The sequence below is a fragment of the Thunnus maccoyii genome, chromosome 6 (genome assembly GCF_910596095.1).
Source record: "Thunnus maccoyii chromosome 6, fThuMac1.1, whole genome shotgun sequence".
NCBI lineage: Eukaryota > Metazoa > Chordata > Actinopteri > Scombriformes > Scombridae > Thunnus > Thunnus maccoyii.
In genome coordinates, this window is record NC_056538.1 from 8,253,710 (window position 1) to 8,272,426 (window position 18,717).

The 18,717-nt window shown below is 40.0% G+C and overlaps 1 protein-coding gene and 1 long non-coding RNA gene across 4 annotated transcripts in view; one reads left to right on the plus strand and one right to left on the minus strand.

Moving 5' to 3' along the window:
- Positions 1 to 18,717, minus strand: part of LOC121899460 (limbic system associated membrane protein) — a 245,764-nt gene that overhangs the window by 50,447 nt on the left and 176,600 nt on the right. The gene's annotated exons all lie outside the window — the stretch shown is intronic.
- On the plus strand, positions 1,228 to 5,795 carry LOC121899461. Its single transcript, XR_006096709.1, has 3 exons — positions 1,228 to 1,395; positions 4,301 to 4,382; positions 4,842 to 5,795. It is a non-coding gene; the product is annotated as an uncharacterized LOC121899461 (long non-coding RNA).

The following is an 18,717-nucleotide window of genomic DNA, read 5'->3' on the forward strand; positions in this document are numbered from 1 at the left end:
ATCAATATGAGCTGTGGTGGTTTGACTGAACACATGACTATTTTACAAATGATTTTGAATCTTTTCCATAAAAACAATCAGTCATAGTTGTCTATCTATACTTAACAGAGGTACATATTTTCTCTGGTACCCAGACAGTATCTTGTGGATTAATTAATTAATTAGTTCAAAGCAACAACATACTGTCTTTTTTACTTGAGCATTAGCGCTTACAGCTGGTAGCGATAATTCTCCACACCAGGAGTCCATCAAGCCTCATCAGCACCCACATAAGGAGGCTTGATGGGCTTCTAACAGACAGAGGCAGGTCAGTTTAGATTTCACCTCAAACCACAGCTCACACCTCTTTGTCTACTCATTGTTCCTAGATGGAGAGGTGTAAGGTGCAGTGCACCTCCGCAGAGTTGTACAGAGGTGTGGGGTGGGGTGGGGGTGTGAGCGTGTTTATTTGTAACTGCCATGAAACAATCAGATAATAACATTTTATTTCTCTCCTTCACCTGCTTTCTTGCTACCACTGCTCGCTCTCTTCATTCACTCTCAAGCTTGCTCGACCACTGCTTCTCTCTCTCTTGCTGGTGCTCTAAACTCGCTCACGCATTCTGTCTCTCTTTTTCTCTTGTGTTTTTCAGGAAGCCATCAGTAAGCAAGCCTAACTTTACTGTTAATGTTATCATACCAAGAATAATGTTCTCCCCTCTTCCTAGTAACATCTTTGTCCATGGGCCATCCACCAACTAAGGTACTATCTGTATGGCAGAAAATTCACTCGTACTGATCATGCTCCCTTACAGTGGACTACCAGCTGCAGGTCCAGCATCAGTCGAGGGCACCATGAGAAAGTGGATGGCTTGACAAGGATGCATGCTCTCTGGTCAGGCCTAGTTTGTTCTCCTCCTTCTCCCCATCCTCTTTGTTCTGCTCGCTCTGCCTTGTCCTCTGGACTCTCACCCACAGGTGCATACTTGGGGGGGTGGGTGTGATGAGGAGATACAAGCACTGTCAGCCCTCCAGCACCAAGAGCAGAGATTCACCTGGTCAGCATTGCATCTACAACCATGTTAGCACCATGGCTAGAAGCACACAGCAGAGGGCGGGGAGGAATGGGCAGCATGGCAATTATCACCTACAGCTGGTAGCCAATTCCCCACACCAGGAGCTCATCAAGCCTTATCAGCACCCACATAAGGAGAGACGTCTTACAGCCAGAGGCAGGTTAGTTTAGAACTCACCTCAAACCACAGCTCACACCTACACTCTTTGTTCCTAGACAGAGAAGACCGAGGTGCCTCACTAACCCTGACGACCACTATGACGGCAACATCTCTTCGCTGCTGCCTGGACTGGCTGCCCCTCTCCCCCACACAGACTCCCTTGGGATTCACCACGGTCCAGGTAACCATACCTACCCCTTCCCCCCCAGCTCACCACTCTTTCCCCTAACCTTTGTCTCCAATAAAGCACTGCTCTGGGGGACGTGTTTGCACCTTACTACTGCATCTGTGTTGTTTAACCCCAACGGCATTTCCCCATGCCACAGCATCTCATAATGGGGAGAGTGGGTGTGCATGTTTATGTGGATGCACTGCCGTGTGTGTGTGTGTGTGTGTGTGTGTGTGTGTGTGTGTGTGTGTGTGTGTGAGAGAGAGAGAGCTAACCTAACTCAATGAGCTAAATAGGACTTAAATGGATAAGAACCCAACAGTCCATTTTATGGATGTACCTGCAGCTCTCTGTGATGTGATACTGCAATAACCAGCTTACAGCAATCCTTACTCCTGATCCACATAACACAGTAAGCACTTTAACAGTTTAGTGCCTGTGTGAGCATTATACAACAGTACATTCATGACATAGCACAAGCCCAATGGAGGCTGTCACAGGGAATTTCATGAGTTGGTTGATTTCCTTCCTCAGTAAGGCCAAGTGCTAAAGGCAAAATGCTTGTTGGTAAATAGCACCACAGCAAGGTAAAATGATACAGACCAAAGCACATATGGTTTAATCAGAATTGATTGGATCAGGTTTCAAGTCTTTTGTGACAGAGAGAAAGGCAGGTTGTGATTTCTTGACTAAGTTAAAAATGTTCAACAAGAAGCCACACATCCCCTGTTTCCAGCTTCTACATTAGGAATAGCTGATTATCTCTGTTTTATATAATTGCAAATTATTAAAACATATTTAGGTTTTAGATATGCAGTTGGACAAAACAAGCAATTTGAAGAGGCCACCTAGGGATCTGTGAAATTGTGATGAACATTTTTCACCATTTCCTGATGTTTTAGCACCTACATGAACAAGTAACAGATTGTGTGACAGTGTAACTAACCATGAGTTTCAGCCCTACAGTGTATGAAAATCTAGGAGCTTATTAAACAACTGATAAACTGTAAAGGATGAGCAAAAGGGGTCATATTGATTGATTGATTAATCTATACCGAAGATATAGTTTGCACAACTTTCAGTGTGTCATTGGCTCAGAAATGTGAAATGTAAAAATGAAGCACTGCCACTGTGTTTGTGTTGATTGGGTTCCAGATCTGTAGACTCTCAACTAGCTTGTTGGTTCTCGCTGTGTGAAGAGCTGTGAACAGCTGGTAGAGTGGAGAGCACCTGACACACTCAGCTGGAGACCACCCCATAGTGCTACACACACACATACACAGACACACACACAGCCTCTGACTGGGCTCACAGCTGCTGTTGCTGCTGCTGCTATGCTGGTTGATGGGAGGGGTGTGTTCGCCATCGCGCTTTCTCTCCTGTGTCTCTGTGGGTGTCACTCTTGCTGCCTTTCAACTTCCTCTTTTATCAACTCTTTTTCTCTATCCCGCAAATGTGCACACTTGGATGAAAATGTTCATTTAGTACAAATACGGTACATACAGACAACCTCCGCCCCTCTGTGTCTCTCATCCGTCCTACCTTGCATTTCTTCTATTCTTTTTCTCTTTGTCTGCTGGCATTAAGTCTCCTCCACTCTTGCCTCATCACTGTCACTCTTTTTCTATCTCCTCGTGTCTTTCTTTCTTTACTTTTCTGTTTCTGTGCTTTGCCTTGAGCAGCAGTCTAATGAGCAAGTGGCTGGTGTTGGGAGAGTGTTTTCTAGCTCAGAGGAGAGATAACAAGCCCATATGTTATTTACCACAGTGGCCACTGCAGAAGCCGACCAGTGCCAACTCTCAAAGACCCTCCCAGGGAAAAATATTTCCCATCAAATCCGTAGCTGCGCCATCAAAGTGCCGGGAAGAGGCACACACTCGACAACACTCTTCTGTAGCTGTGAGACGCCTATGCATTAGAGAGGAGCATATTGTAATGAAGAGTCATAAATATTTTTCCTCCATAAGTGATAAGCATTTTTTTTCTCATTAGTGAGATGTATTTAGTGTCTCCGAGGGCCTCCGTTTTGATTACAGTGCATGTGTATGCTTCTAAATGAAACTATCTATATCAAGATAGAAGCTTTAATCACTTTATAGAAAGTAACTTTAAATCTATTCTGACATCATGTATAGTTAGGCAGTAACATTTCTGGGAGGTCTTTATACGACTTTTCACATCATTCGTGTTGAAATACTTACGTGGTACAATTTGGTACCTTGCCACTTATTAAAAACAGCCAGCATCAGTTTTCACCTTCCTAAGCTTGTCCCTTCCCCAGCATTTTGAAAAGCAGTCTTCCATCAAAAAGACATCCAACAAGACATATGCTGCATCACGAGAAGTGTTGAGCACTCTCCTGCCACAGAGAAGACTTGGTATGTAAAGCACTGCATCAGCGTTGGTTACCATATGGTCTAACTGAATAACATGCCAGACATCTGGTGGGTCAGTGGGCACAGAGAGAAGGAGCAGCCAAGTACACTCACTAGAAAACACTGAGGATGTGCATAAGTATGTAATCCATGCAAAGCACATGACACGTCAGCCAATGAATTTTGAATCTCTCTGAAATACCCCTGACATACAGTAAACAATGGCTATAAAACGGTTTCATACATTCTTTCTCTCAGTTTAAACTGATCCTTAAATAGAGAATGCATCCTATTATCAGAGGGCCTATACTTCTTTTTCTGATTGCTTACAATACGGAGAAGTAAAGGAACAGTAGGAAGTATTTGGAATCCACATGGGCCCAAGCAGTGCTGAGCTTCATACAATCGAGCCATCAGAAAGCCTCTGAAATCAGATATCTCTCAGCTCGCGTCTGAAGTGCAGCCTTGTGCCACCGACACACACCGAGTGCACACAAAACAAAGAATATTCTTCCTCATGCTGTTTTCTCTCCCCCTTTAAGGGCCTATGGAGTTAAGTGGAAGCCATTCACAGACCAGAGCCGTCACACACTGGTCTCATCAAGTCCAAATTAGCAATTTCTGGTAATATTTTGCCCTTTCTTCTCAGTATTATGTCTCTGAGTAGCACCTCCACATGTTTGCCTCTCTCCAGCCTATGGTGATAAAAGTGGGATCAAGGTCTAGCGGTGGGATTGGCCTGAACACAGGCACGGCTGAGTTGTATAAAGTTCACACACAAAAACATGCACACACACACACAGCAGATGACCCTGAGTATTGTGGGGCAGAGACATTGAGGAGAAGGTGACAGCATTCTATTAAACCACAGCAGGGTGAGATGTTAAAAACAGTCTTAACAGGCAGTCACAAGCTAATATATTTACCTATACAGGGCCACACACTCACTATGACATGTTGTGACACACCACGCCACACACTGACACAACCTCTACCACTGTTTTGCACACCCAACTTCATCTTTTCCCCTTCAGAGAAGCAGGTGAGGTCAGGTTTAACTGTGCCACTCAATCTCACTTCCAGAAGCATCCACCAGTGTGAGGAGCACCGTGCCAAAGGGCTGTCCATCTATCTGACAGGCCCGGGTCACATAGAGGATGGAAAAAGATGGAGGGAAAGGATACTGGCAGGTTCTAAGCAAGTAATGGGTATGCGTACGAAGAGCAGAGGCAATGGAGAAAGAAATAGTGGTGCTCTATATCGGAGATAAGACCGGGGAGACGCTGGCCAGAACCGATGGCCACTGGCTCGCCTGGTTAGTCTGTGAAATATGACTGCAATGGTTCACCTGCAGCCTCTGTCAATACCCCTGCTGTCATGTATGTCCATGGGATGGCCCCATTTAAATGCATGAGAGCACCTCTTGCAGCCAGCATAAAGAAGATTAAAGGAGACTGCAGTTTCATTTTTTTTTATTTTTCAGACATTCAGTCTAAGCAACATAAGCTCAGCAGCCCAGGGAGAAAAAGGGAGATGGTAAATTGTTGCTTTCATTAAAACTTCAAGGAGTCAGTTTCATTATGAAGGTTCAAAGGCAATGGAAAATGTGTGTGGCTGCATTCTCCCACTCTCTCTCTGTCTCACTTTCCCCTGCTTCATCCAACTGGATGGCTACATGGAATAATGGGCAATGTGACGACTACATGTAATCTTGTCCCTGGAGGGCTGGCGTATATGGATGTGACTGGTCTGCTGTCATGCTCACGGCAAGCATAATGAGGCAAGACAGAGCTTACTGCTGGCCTTCACACAAGCCAGTGCTTCTGCAGGGTTTACTGTGGGCTTTGCTTTTCAAGTGCTCGAGTCCTGGACTTCGATTTCCTCCTAATATCCTGAATGTTTACAGGCTAAAAAAGGGTAATGTGTGTGTTTTCAGAGATGGGTAAATCAACTGTGTAGTAATGCATTTAAAGCTGCACTGATCAATATTTTTATATTAACAATGATTCCGTTGACTAAGTGTAATGTGAAAGGTGTTGCGTGCTGTAATAAATCCACAGAATTTTCATCTGACTCTGCAGTTCCCTTCAGCTCTACAGGTAGTTTTAGCTTCTCACCTCATTGTCTAAGTTTTATGGCCTATGACTTTACTGGTTTTTTTCAGTCTCACACCTCTCAGTAGCGTAATATTATCTAGATGCAAGAAAATACACTACTCTACCATCCCAGCACCCAACTGCAGTAAACACAGTGAAGCATTTCATACTTAAGGACAACAAATATTGAACTTAAAATCAGTCATGTGGCCAGACATATGATGCCAAATGAATGCTAAGGTTGCATTTTAGCTGCTGGATGTAAAAATTGAAAGGTGTTCGCTAAAACTTTTCTGAGTAGATAGAGTGAGGAGTCAGAGATACGGCTACACAACCACAGCTCTGAACCAAATTCTGAAATCACTTCAACTGCCAAAAAATCTTTCCAAGTACTCTTGAAAACACTGTCAGGAATCTCTACATTGCATTAGTGGCCTGCAAAACGTGCAATGCACAATTGCCGTTGAAACAAATTGTAGCAAATTAATCTGTATCATTTATTTATCAGATGGATTATGGAGTATCTAGAGGTGTCTAGACAACTATCAGATCAGTTGAAAGGAATATATATGCACCTCAAATCAAACCACATGACTAATATGGTACTGTACATGGTATCAAGTGGTGTATAAAAAAACACTTGGACATTGAATAGAAACTAAATTGTGTTCCAGGCTTCAAGTGCCATGCTCCATGCACTCTTTAGCTGTTGGACAGTGCTTGACAAGGAAAAGCTTTGCCTTCATTGAGAGGCTGCTAACGGCTGCTGGATGGAGCTTGGTGAGAAAGAAATGTTGTTGATGTGTTTGCTTTTTTTCCCATTGGTGAGCGCAGGCTTCATTGATCTTTCCTAATATGCTTTTTTCACGAAGGTAAGGAGGGAACATCCAGCAAAAAGAATGTAGTCTGAACTCCATGGCTGGCGGCAATACAAGCAATAATGTGTATGTGGGTGTGATCATAGTGCTGTAGCAGTAGAGCCAGACAGACTGCCGATATCTAGAATTAATGATAGCCATACTTAATCTGCACTATCCTCTGCATCTCTTTCAATTACTCTGCCTTTCCCAGACTTTCTATCTCTCCTCTTGTCCTTATTACCCCATGGTAAGTGTGAGAGGAGGTAACAAAACACCTCAGCAACAGCACAGATAAGGGGTGGTCTAGGACGCAGAAGTGTAAGGCGTGCGCAGGGGTAGAATGAAAGAGGAAGGAGGAGTCGAGATGGGAAGAAGTGGAGAGGAGGATAGTGGATAGATGGCTTCACAGGCATTGCTGAAAGGTTCTGATTGTCCCATGATAATTCTTAAAAGGTCAGTCCTCCTCCTTGCCCAGACTGTAGAGTAGAAGATATGCGCAAACACAAAGACACACATATATGTGCACAAACACACCTGCCCCCTCCTGCTAGGGTGCTCTTCAGAGTGACATGGCTGCCTTTCGAGAGGTCTGCGGATTAGCTCCTTAAATACCACAGCACTGTGATACAAGGGTGAAAAATTGAAAGGGAGATGGATAAGTATGGAAGAGGAGGCATTTGATGGTTCCTATCTTTTAGTCAGAAATTCAGTGATGCCTAGGGATAAAGGTTGTTTCCTGTGGCTGAGTTAGAGTCAGTAATAAAGTTAGGGCTCATGCTGTTAAAAACAAGGGTAGGATCACTTGCCAGATACCCATTAATGGTTAAAACAACCAATATGCTGGAGGGGAATGTAGTAAAAATGAGCTCTAAAATGAGTTATAAAAAACTATAACATCGCACCAGGCTATAACTGTAATTGTCTGATTTTGTGCCGTGGCCAAAACGACACACACAACATCCTGTTGTTGCATTCATTTTGCCATTTCACTGTGCTCCAGAGCAAGAGCCTGCAGTACATTAACATGTGTCACTTCTCAATGGACACAACATATTGAAATGGGGTCACAGCAGCCAGAGAACAGCTGCTTACGGGACTATTCACTTTGTCTGCTACTTTATAGTCACTCTGTTTCTGTGACATTTATGAATGGATAATGCCATCTGTCTTGGAGGGAAAGCTGCTCGCAAGGAAGGTTTGCATGATAACTTGTAGATTTAAGAGCTAATCCAGATTGCCTAGCCAGACTGGTTCTAGCCATAAACCCAACAGAAATAAGACTTATGATGTTTATATTGAAAAATAAGCAAGGATATACAGTCCAGTGAATATGACATGTTGTTTTATCCATGCTGCACTGTGTTCCCAAATGAAACCAAGAAAGTTTAAAAAAGAGAATTGTTTGACAGGTTGAATTTCAATTTTTATATTAATGATGCTACTTTCATAAAGGTCAATAAATATTAAGTGCTGACTTTAATTCAAAAGCCACAGCATCAGATCAATGCTGATTTGAATCAGCTGATAAAGCACTGTCATCATCTGAGTGAAAGAAAGAAAGAAAGAAAGAAAGAAAGAAAGGGGGAAAAAAGAAGAAGAAATAGAACCAACAAAGGAGCCTATTGCAATGGGAGACCAACACATGATCAATACTATTGACAGGCTTGAAGGAACACTGGCATCTGGCAAACAACCAACACACACTCTTGTATAATTGATTGCATAGGTTAGTACACAGAGAGAGCGAGATGCATATATGCACATAGACACACATGCATTCATTTTATGACCACTAGCAGTAGGACACTGTATGTCAAAATCCATCCATCTATTATGAATCCTTCAGCTTGGGATGCACGAAGCAACCAAATGACTTCAATTTACTGGTTGCTAGTGATTAGGCTAGTGATTTAAGTCACTGCAAGCTGATTCACTCACTGGCTGTGGTTGCTATTATTTTCTGAACTGGTGAAATTGTCATGTCAAATGAATACTGACTGTTGGATACAGTAGTGGAAATGAGAGTTCAACAAGCTATAGTATTTCTGATTGGGGTCAGCAGTCTGCAGGCTGGTTGTCAGTTACAGTAAGGGCTAAATGGTCTAAAAGTTCTACTCCTGTGGGATGAGTACTATAAGAGGACCTCATGAGATGAATGAATCACTCCCCAGCCTCTGCATTTTATGAAGCTAATTAGCATAGAATATTGAGATTTGCTGAATTTGCTGAAACACTGCTGCTACGGATAGGGCAAGGAAATTATTGAAGTGAGGATTGGGGACTACATCCCACCAGCTTTAGTGCTAACTGGCAAATGCTAGCATGCTAACATGCTAAACTTAGATAGTGAACAACCTCATACCTGCTGAATATAAGAACATTATCATTCCAATTATGAGCATGTTAATGATCATGATACATTTTAGCCCAAAGCACTCAGCCTCACAGAGCTGCTAGAAAGACTGCAGCACTTTAGTCTTGTTTAAAAAATGGAGGCCCTTCCCATCTTAACAGTACTTATATTCTGACTGTGCACGCTCTTTGAAAAAGTTAAAAAAAAAAAAAAAAAACACCTCTCACCCTTATTTCTCAAAACAGTAGTGAGATAAAGAAAAGTCACAAAGCCTATAGAGTACCCAACACTTTTGGCCACAGGCACACAGCACAGAGAGGCTTTCTGATAATGTTCAGACTCTATATTTTTCAATACTGTCTACATTTTTTATCACAAAAGAAGGGACAAAACTACAGGAACAAGAAAAATAAATTGCAGGTAGTTTGACTCACATTACATTATTTTTTTATCAGAGGATCTCTGTCTTCACCAAAATGCAGTATATAACTCACCAATTACAGACACAGCAAACTTGATTTTATATTGTCAAATTTTCTAATGCATCTGTATTACACCAAATGATTGCTGATATGAACTATGATATTCAATAACACCGACCTACAAAAGAGGGTTCATTATCCATGTATATTCTTACATGATTTGTGCTGCTTTATTACCCTTTATACTGTGTTGTTTCTCGCTTGTTCACTTGCTCCCATCTCATTTTGTTTCAGAGCCTGCTGTTTAATATAATGATGTTTGTATTTTAATAGTGTCTGTTATATCCCATTACATTTAACAATTGCTAGTTCATGTGTGTCAGTAAGAATTTGTAGTGACTGGCCTGATGTTTAAAAAGAAAAGATGAAAAAAAATACTGAATATAGAAAACATGATTAATATGAACATATAACATATATAGCTACTGCAGATCATCAGATGCCCCCAAGTTACATTAGTCCTATGCAAATGGACCTCCAGAAAGCTTTATCTCATTCAGTATGACAATAGTTATGTGAAACAATGAAGGAATAAGCAACATTTTAATGTGCCAAATATTTTTCTTTTACATTCTGAGAAATGTATTCTTGCCGTGTGTCCTTTAGGAGTGGAACAGTATCATTAATGGCAGCCAAGCAGTTTATATGGGCTACAGACAGGATTTAACACTATGAATATCAGCATGAAAGCACAGACTGTTCCCCCTCGCTGGGATTGCTGTCAAACGCAACGTCCACAGAGTGTAAGTTGATCAAGTGGTGGAATATTTAACTTGAACTTAATGCAAGCTACAAAAATCCCATCACAGCAGCACGAGTAGTTATAATTTAAATGTGGTGATGCTTCAACCTCAGTGCGTTAAGTGTATATTATTTTTTATTACCTTCCCATAGGCTATAGAAAAGGTGAAATGGATGGATTTACTGATTAAAAGTACATTCTTCACAATTTTCAACTGTGACCATAAATCAAACAATGCTCTGAACTATAACTTTGTGATTTGGCCCAGGACCACACACACACACACACACATACACACTTACAGACCCACACTCATAAACATCTCTTGACTGACTAATAGACTTGGCAAACATCAAAGTCAAACCTTCAGTCAAATCATCACAACACTGGCCTGGGCTTGCCCATCGGCTAAACTTCTATGTCTGTGTTTCATAAAAATCAAATTGGATTGGGGTGGAAAGCTTGCCATTATATTGGGATTCTTGTCATGTGCAGTGACCCTAGTGCTTGCTACCACTCGTCAGAGCCCTGCGAGTCCGCTACTTTTTCATCCACCGCAAATTTACTTTGTCTGATCATTTGTTTTCCAATTACGTCCCTGTCCCTGCTAGCAGAAAATTGTCAGCTTTGGTTATGTGAACCCGCTCTTGGGTCTGTAACCAGGGGCAATGTTTGATGCTTGGAACATTTTCATACCCATTAAAAGATGAAGGCAGGGTGAATTATTATCCCACAGAGTTGATTGGGTTTTGCGGGGGTTGGTTTAGGTTGTTGCATGTGATGGTATAGTGAAGCCTCACACAAAGCCATATTTGTATCTTCTCTTAGTAACAGACTTACACAAGATGTGGCCAAACCCACATACAGAGTAGAAAATGATTGGATAAACCTAGACCAAAGCAGAATTAAGAATTTGAAGTTAAATAAGTGATGGATTGCTCATGAAGCTTATATACTCTTGTTATTTAATCAGTATTCCACATTCAGTAGTTTCCTCACATTTGTGTTCAATATTTGACCACACTTTAAAAGTAAATAAAAATAGTATTTGTTCACAGTAACACGTTCACAGTAATTGCAAGAAACCTTTGCCTTCAGCACTGCACCACAATTTAGATGAAAGATGCTGAACTGAACCTCAAGGAGAAGATTACACCCACAGAGTGCAGAAATACAAATGATGAGCATAACAATGGCAGGAAAATTGAATAGGACTTTGAAAGCCACAGCAGAGGACAATATAGCAGGGAAAGAAAGCAACAGAATCAATGTTTGGCTATAACTGTCGCATTAGCTGTGATAAACGAGGCCGCCGACAGAAACTCTGGAAGTAGACGCATGACATTCCAATGATCAAGCGCTGAATAATCGGACACAGTGGAATCTGGGAAGGAGAGACAGTTTGCTGCCATACATCCCAGAAGAGGAGCATCAATTCACAGATTGACCTTTAAAAACGGAATTAATGGATAATATCTTCAGTTCATAGCACTGTGAGAAGATCTTTGGTAGCCTATTGTCTGCCGCGAAATTACACTATGGTGCATCTCCTCCACTTAAAGCCTCTAGTATTTATCAATCAACTGTGGTGAAATGTAAGCCATTAGAACATTAGATTTGCCACTGCACTTTACATATACAGCACTCTGTGTTGGGCTTCAGCGTGTTGTCTCGGGATAACGGACAGATGACAGTTGAAGGATTCATAGCTGAAAACAAAGCATACAAAGCCACAAACCCCACAAACATATAAACAAATAAACTACAGGAGAACCCATTTTTGAGCACTCTGGTATTGCATTCATGTCTGTCAGGCAGCCTGTTTCTGACAGGTTAAGAGCAATTTCTGTCAACTAACTGTGGCTTTGGAAATTGAGACTACAGAGACTTGGCAATGGCATTCTGATGGATAATGAGCTCTCTCTTGTTGGCCTTGATGCACAGCACACTGTTTTTATTGTTCTTATTCTTTCATGATCCAGTGAGGTTACTATTAATCCAGAATTTCAGTTGTATAAAGAAGAACTAAAAAGGCCAAGTACTCTGACAGTAAAACAAACAAAAAAAGCCATAAGCCAGCAGCTGCTATAACACAGAGAAGTAAGAAGATCAGTTAAGATGAAGACATTTAAGATGTTCAATTTTTTCACATTGTAGTACTCAAATAAGGTAAAGCAAGTTTATACAGTATGTATGGCACCTTTCAACAAGTTAATTTAAAGTGCTCTACATAGAATATAGAAAGGCAAAGCAAAAGAAACCTAAAATGTAATAAAACTGAAGAAAAAGAAGGGAAAACATATATAATGCAGTGAGAGATATGAATCTCCAAATTTATTAAGCAGCTCGTAGTTTGATCTAAATATGTGGTGTATGAAAACTGAAAGCTGCTTCTGCATGTTAAGTTTCGACTAGGGGAACAGTAAGCACACCTGTCCCCCAGATAACTTGAGAGATAACATAGCAGCAGATCAGAGACTGGCCCTAAACCTTTCAGTACTTAATAAATCAATAGTAGTACTTTAAAATCAATATTTTGACACATGGGAAGCTAATGAAAAGATCTGAGGACTGGAGTGATGTGTTTTACTTTCTTAGTTTTAGTGAGGACTCAAGCAGCGGAGTTCTGAATCAACTGCAGCTGTTTGATCAACTTTTTGGAGAGACCTGTAAAGACACCATTACAGTAGTCAAGTCTGCTGAAGATAAAAGCATGTAAAAGAAAGTTTTTCAAAGTCTTTTAAATACATAAGTCCTTTCAAGTTATACAGTATGCCCTTACATAAGCAATGTTTTCTAAGGTGATAGTGGGCTGGTTTTGTAATTGTCTTAGTGTGGATGTTAAAATATAGGGGCCAAGGTGAACAATTAATGGTCCTTCTTTGGTACCAAAACCAATTATTTCTGTTTAATCTTTGCTTAAACCTGCCTCCACCAACTCCTGAGGGAAATATCTGGCTCTATACTTGTCAAATGCTCAACCATGTTCACCAGCTAGTCAGTAACTTTGTGAGTCTGCTGTTTGGTGCTAGGCAGGTAGTGTACAGTGGGCTTTTAGAAAATTTTCGCTGAATAAAACTGCCTTCTGCAGCCAAAAACAACACTATGAGAGCAGTGAGAGTGGACTAAAACAGTAAAGTCATGGGCCAGAAAACCAAAACCTTGATGTGAAAGACGCTATAAATCTTTGCAGAGCTGGGGGGAACAGCAGAGTTAGATGATAACAGCCATGTCTCTCTTGAAAAAGAGATTTTAATCTCAGTGAGACTTTTTACCTGCAGGATAGAAGAATAATTCTCTGTGGGTTTATCACTATGAGTGACTCCTTTCACTTACACATTGATCCAATGTTAAAAAGAAAAAAGAAAAAAAAAGATCATAGCTGCTTTAACGAGAGGACATTTTGGCACATCCGATTACTGATTTGTTGGATGCACCACAGTCACTTGGTGATATTGTTGTATGTAAGTCTGTGTGTCGTCTGCATAATTATGTTAAACTGTTTTTTTCTTAAGTACTGTGAAATGTTGGATCATTTGAGCATTTATTTAAATGAAGTCATGGAGCTGTTAACAACTCATAGACATCTGAAATGTGACCCCGACTACACACTGCTTTTTGTAAGACGTCAAAAGCCAAAAAGATTGGAAACCACTGATTTCATCTTTAGCTATGTGTTGTATTTTAAAAGCTTGTTATATTATCCATTGTGTCAAATCTTCATCTGAATAGTAACTAAAGCTGTCAGATAAATGTAGTGTAAAGTAGCATCAAATGGAAATACTCAAGTAAGTACTTCAAAATTTTACTTAAGTACAGTACTTGAGTAAATGTACTTAGTTACTTTCCACTGCTGGTTGGTATGTGAAGAAAATCACCTGAACAAGTTTCAATGCTTCTGAAAGACACAAACCCACATGCATTATACTGTATAGTGTGGAAGCCATTCCACGTCCACAATGCAACTTACACAAGTGTGATATGGAAACTTGAAGCCTCCAGTGCACATACACTAAGCATGGACTTTACAGTGAAGTAGGAGACATGTTGTATCCAACAGTTAAACTTCTGGAAATGAAATATATTTGCATATTTATAGACTCTGGAATTTTTAATGAGGGAGAAAGAGTAGATGTAATTTTAAGTATTTTAACAAGATGACTTTTTTGTGGAAAACCATATCAGAGTCAAATTATCATTCAAAGTAAAGTATTTTATATACATCTTAAAATATGTCTGAGGGGGATCTTAAAAAAACCAAACGAATAAAAAGAAAACATAAATTCCATTTGCTTAGGATCTTTGTATAGAACATTTACTCTGCACTCATCACTGAGGATGGAAACCAGTCGTTCGGCACAATCTATACAATCCCTTTGAGAGATTAGATTGTGTTGCTTATTCTTAACTTGAACAAACTCCCTCTGACAGACATGCCCTTCTTTCATCTCGCTTACTTTGTGGGTACTTTAGTCACTAAGACAGTGAGGGATTTGTGGACCCTCATCCCCCGGCACCCTCTCGTTTCAACACCCCTAAACCCGCCAGACATAAATATGAGTTGGAAGCGCCTTTGCCAGCACAACAGACTGAGGCTAGTTTGAGACACTGTCACTGGCCATCCACATCGCAGACTCTTCCCGGTGCCGCCATTGTCCCACCAATTATGATTGAGGCAACATAGAAGAATGTCATGATGTTCAGACTCCCTCTGAGGCCTCGAAGACGCCATTCCCCAAAAAGACGTGACCGGCCTCGCCTTGTGCATCTTAAACAGCTGGGAACATGGTTTAATAGAAACCTTATAGAGAATACATATGTTTTAGGAGGAACCAGTCAAGATCAAGCTATCCGATCAAGAATGTCTGGTTGTAGTTTTTTGATGGAGGCAGAAGTTTACGCTAATTCTCACTCAAGTAGGAATTGTAGCTGCTGCTCTGGCTGCATATTCCATTGCATGGAGAGGGACTATCACTGCCTCTCCCAAGGCACGAACAGCTGCATGCTCTATGACAAGAGCCGGGACTGCAGTTATTATTTCTATGCTACAACATGTTGCTAAGGGCATTAAGCTGACATTTCGGTTCAGATGGATACTGCTGATACGGATCTTCCTCGCGTGCTTGCTCTTTTTCGCATTTATTTCCCGTGCGATCTGCGAAGCATTCACTGTGCTGACTGCCAGGGGCAATGCTACACTCATAACCGAGGACATTGTCAGACATCACAGAGTGAGAAGCTGAGCACAGAAGACGACCGTTAAATTGGCCTACCCACTGAGGTCAGGTCCCACAATTCACTCAGCGCCCCGGCCTCAATCAATGTGACCTTTCATGGGGTCTCTAACTGGCTATGGGGCTCCAACCTTGTCAGGAGGGCAGCAGTGAAGCGCCGGGTTAGCAGGCCAGTGTGTTGCATTGGGTTTTCTCTGGGTACTCCGGTTTCTACCAAAATCATGCAGCTAACTGGTCATTATCAAATAAATACTGAATAACCAAAACACTTGAAGTAATGATTTTATTTGAAGTTACCTATTTCAAACTGTATAGCATTTTCCTGTGGTTGAAACACTTATTTCATGTCATCTACAATACAATGTATTTAACCAGGGCTCCTCTATACGGGTAGACAAGGCAGGTAGCCTAATAAATAAATCATGAGGCTCTTATCAATTGAGGTGAAATGTTGCTTTAGTAATGCATATTCCCCAAACAAATTTGCAATCATTCAAATTACAGCAAACCTGTTTCAATGAGGACCTTTGGAACCCGCCAGTTACCAGTTTTTAACTGCAAGGTTATATGGTACACAAAAAAATCATCCACTACAACAATAAGATTCTCAAAAGATGACACCAGCTATAATAAGTTCCACTCAAATTCCAAGCAAACCTCATAAGAAGAAGTTTGTATGAGCATTAAATTTTTTTATTTTTTATTAATTAGACCTTTATTTAACCAGGTGAATCCCGTTGAGATTACAAGATCTCTTTTTCAAGGGAGCCCTGGCCAAGATAGCAGCAATACAGTGTTTCAAACAACAAACAAGAAAACAATTAAAACACACATAAAACAAAACATACAGTAGCAGCTCACACAATCATACACATAAAAAAACCGACAGGAGGAAACAGATTTAGCGAAAGAAGCAGTTTTAACAGTTTTAAATGCCCTAATCGGGATCAGGTCATCCAGCTGCAAATCTGTCTGCAAGTGGTTCAAGGCTGCAAATGTGAAGAAATATTCTCTTACAACAGATGTTTTAACATTCAAGGTGACTTCCCCTCTAATTTTCTCCAAAACTGTAAAATTACCTGAAATTTGATGTGGTCTTAGTCGAGGTTACTATTCCAATTAATTTTTTTGCTGCCTTGTGAGGAAACGTTTTTATAAGAAATATGAATTAAATAAAATATATGCAGTATCTTGTAATAGATATTTTGACTTTAGAGGGAAAATTCCCTTTAATTTTTTCAAAAACTATGCAGTAAAATAACTTCAAATTTTATATAGCTTTAATTAAGGCCAGTTTTATTAAGATTCCATTGAAATCTTCAGCAAACCTCATAGGAAAACATTTTTATATGAGTTCACATATGAAGGAATTATCTCTTAGTTTTTGACCTTTGAGGTGACTTTCTGTTTGATTGTCTCCACAACTGTACAGTAAAGTGACTTCATATTTCATATGGTCACAGTCTGGGTCACTTTCAACAGATTTCATTTGAAATTTTCAGCAAACCTTGTAAGGAAAACTTTTATAAGAGCTTTGGTCAGGGTCAGTTTGCAGGATTCCATTGAAATTTTCAGCAAAACACAACAGTACAGTAAAGTGACTTTAAATTTTATCTTGCAGCAGACTCAGTCCAGTAGGCCTACATTGTGAGCAGAAATACACTGAGATTCTCAGCAAAGTTACATTCGAAAGGTTTTATCATATCTTCTTTAGTGATGTCATCTTTTCAAAAATACATTTTACTTATGTAATGTGTGTTGTAATTTTTTTATTTATCTAAAATCTAAAGGAGCCTCTCATTTTATTTTTTCTGGTTTATCAGCAAACCATTACAAATATGTGGCACAATAAAAAGGTGAGGTACATTTCCAATTTTCTGCTGGGACACACAAGCAACAACAGTAATCATCTACTAATAAGATATAAATGATGATATGTTGCTAATTGCAAGCAAAGTAATCACAACTTAATCTACTGTAGGTTCAAATGAGGATGTGTTCAAAGTTTGGCCGGTATATTAGCAGATTAGCTTAGTTTAGGTCTGTGGTGGAAGAAGTATTCAGATCCTTCATTTAAGTAAAAGTACCAATACAGCAATGTAAAATACTCCATTACAAGTAAAAGTCCTGCATGAAAAATACTACTTAAGTAAAAGTACTAAAATAGTAAAGTAAAAGTACTCATTTCGTCCTTCTGACTGACATATTTGGATTATTAATACTGAAGTATCAATGTGAAAGAAAAGAAGAAAAAACAAAGTTCTGGTACCAAAATCTGTTTTAGTTTATGGACTTTTTCTCTAATCTTTGATTTTGAAATATTGGATCATTTGAACATTTATTGAAATGAAAGCATGTGAGAAGTTTAGAGGGAAAATCAGTATTTGGTGGAGCTATTAACAACTCATAGACATCTGAAATGTGACCCCGACTACACACTGCTTTTTGTAAGACGTCAAAAGCCAAAAAGGTTGGAAACCACTGGTTTCATCTTTAACAATGTGTATTTTAAAAGCTTGTTATATTATCCATTGTGTCAAATCTTCATTAAAAAGGAACTAAAGCTGTCAAATAAATGTAGTGGAGTAGAAAGTACAATATTTCCCTCTGAAATGTAGTGGAGTGGAAGTATAAAGTAGCATCAAAGGGAAATACTCAAGTAAAGCACAAGTACTTCAAATTTGTACTTAAGTACAGTACTTGAGTAAATGTACTTAGTTATTTTCCACCACTGACTATCAGCACATGTCACTTCCCTGCAGAATTACAAAAAAGAAATGTGAATACAGAACATGGCTGTGCTTCTATGTCAGCCCTCTCTGGTACAGCAATTTGATGATGTTTTAGAACAGCTTTCACTTTCATCTCAAGAGCTACAACCTTAAAACTCCAAAGATAAATATTGGTAGACATTTTGCCAAAAAGAAAGCTTTTGCAAAAAATCTAAATTTCCACCTTCTAGGCCTTGGATCAAATCCTGCAGCATCATTTCTCTTTCACTGTCTTCACGATTATCTCTGGCTCTCAACATTCATGCTGCCTCCATTCAGGAGAAACAACTTCCTATTCTTTGAAATGGAAAACTGGTGCTGAAGGCTTTTCAAATGCACTTAAGATTCATTTGAACTTGAACAAGAAATTCTGTTGCTGTAGGGGGAAATTCATGACATATAGCTTTTTTCCCCCTGATAA